General features: G+C 38.0%; 1 long non-coding RNA gene across 1 annotated transcript in view; it reads right to left on the bottom strand.

Annotated features, from left to right (window-relative positions):
- Nucleotides 1-2,163, bottom strand: part of LOC106956978 (uncharacterized) — a 9,238-nt gene extending 7,075 nt beyond the window's left edge. The window contains exon 1 of the long non-coding RNA XR_001426865.1: nt 1,864-2,163. This is a non-coding gene — a long non-coding RNA (uncharacterized LOC106956978). The remainder of the gene's footprint in view (nt 1-1,863) is intronic.
- Between the last annotated feature and the right edge of the window lie 75 nt (nt 2,164-2,238).

Below are 2,238 nucleotides of genomic sequence, written 5' to 3'. Positions count from 1 at the left end.
ATGGGGGAGTAAATTACGCCCACGGTTTTTTTTTCCCCAAATAAAACAGGGAAAAAAAAAAAAAAAAAAAAAAAAAAAAAACATATTGGATGAAATCAAGCTTTAAAAAGCAATGCAGGCAGTTTTCACTTCTGCAACAAAATGCAGAAATGAAAACATCAAGGTGGTGTCTCCCTCTAGTGGTTTTCCTTTTCACATTTTTTTTTAATGCCTTGACGAGAAAGCGACCAGACACCAAACCATATACGATGGACATTTGTTAATATGGCTACCTTTGTCTCAGTCATCAACTAGCTATGTATAAACTACAGATGTAACAAGAAGTTAAAAATAAAAAAAAGCATTTAGGTCTTTTTTCTTTCAAAATGAACATGCTCAGGGAATCAATTATCACTTTCCCTCCACTTCCCAGTTAGATTTGTCTTACTGTGTGTTGGTCCATCACAATAATCCATGATAAAATATGCCATCATTTGTGACAAAAACATATAACAATCGTGTTATAACATAAAGTGCTCTAATGGTAAGCTTTTTAGATTTTGTTTTATATCCCATCAGCATGCGCAGTGCCAAATAAACTTGTTTCAGTTGTCTACATTTTCTACTTGTTGCCATTGTCAGAGCTGGTCCAGAAGGTTTTTGATGCCATGGCCTCATTATAAAATGGATTAATTTCTGTTTCCACGTAAAATGCTGTGCCAAGTATCCCATGATGACAACGTCTCTCCATGTCTTCGCCTCAGAGGAGACGATGAGCTTCATGTGCGACCTCATCAGTGGTTAAAACCACAAGGCTAATGCATAGTGCTTTAGTCTTTTCCTTTTACTGTTTGTTCCCTTCCTAACTAATTATTTTCACAGTTTTGCTCTGAACAGGGTTTGATTTGATCAGTTATGCCGCTTCCCCCAAATCCATTTTACTGGCCCTGTAACCTGGCAACAAGCAGCTGGCTAATACTCAGCCACAGACTTATTTTTTTTTTTTTCACATTTCTAGGGAGCAACATAATAAAGAGACACTGTGGATAAAGTAGGCACAGGCAATCTCTATACCATATCACTGTATGGTTTCAGGCGACGCTTTGAATAGGACAACTGGGTTATTTTTCTCTAATTCTCTTCTTCCTACCGAGACCACATAAAGTGATTGATAGCAGGTTCTTTCTGTCTTTTCTTCACGGCCTCTATATCCCGATATATGGGCAGCTATAAAGCAAACGGTGAGTTCAGTGCCTTTTACTGAGAGAGACACTTACAAAGCTGCAATAACTAATCTAGGGGCCACTTAGGGACAACAAAAAACAGACTGCGAGCATTTATCTATCATCACCTTTAGCGCTGATAAAAGGAACAGCCGCCTGCTCTGACAACAAATGAGATGGAGGTGAAAAACATTTGTGGGCTGAGCAACACACTGCAGCGCTGTAAGGTCTGAGGAGTTGCAGATCCTCAGAGTATCATAACACACAGCTGCAGCCCTCATACTGTCACTTTTACCTGGGTTTCATTTAAGTAGCTTTTTGTAAATAATAAGCACTTTTGTATCTGACAGATTCTTTGGCGTGGCTAGTAAAGATGAATATAAATGAACCCTATTGAAGTAGCACAATCTTACACTGTGCAAGAAAGCAAAATCAAACATTTCGTTTGATCAGCTTTATTCAACAAGCAGATGTTTTTTTTTTTTGTTTGTTTTTTTTTCCTGAAAATGAAACATCTACATAGATTTCAGTGGATGTTTTGCCATGTTGATGGAGAACCAATTGCTGCTTTGGATGTTTTGGCGGTGATGTTGTAGTTTTATAAAGGTGAGCTTTGACACGAAACAAAAGACGTACATACATAAAAACACCTCATGCTCACCTTTAAGCAGGGCCGAGGATCCGTTATGCTGAGGGCCCTTAAAAGGATATAGCAAGGATCCCTTCGTATCCTCTTTCGCTAAGTGTTGCAGCAGGCTGCAGAAATTATGCATGTGGTAAATTAAACAATTAAAGTAAGCAGAATTGTTTTTTCTGTAGCACTTTTCACAAGTGCAAAGTCCTTCAAAAGCAATAAATACAGAGGAGAGGGACTTTTAAAACTGCACAATGTAACTTTTATGTTTTTTCATATTTGCTAAAACTGTTGCCATGTCGTGACAGTATAACATGAGACTGTTTAAAAAAAAAAAAAAAAAAAAAAAAAAAAAAAAAGTTCCTCTGCCCCACCCCTGGGGCCCCCCCCTCATTTCCAGAA

Source organism: Poecilia latipinna, unplaced genomic scaffold (genome assembly GCF_001443285.1).
Source record: "Poecilia latipinna isolate Pla-1442-1.1 unplaced genomic scaffold, P_latipinna-1.0 Scaffold861, whole genome shotgun sequence".
NCBI lineage: Eukaryota > Metazoa > Chordata > Actinopteri > Cyprinodontiformes > Poeciliidae > Poecilia > Poecilia latipinna.
This window is presented reverse-complemented; position numbering and strand designations above follow the sequence as displayed.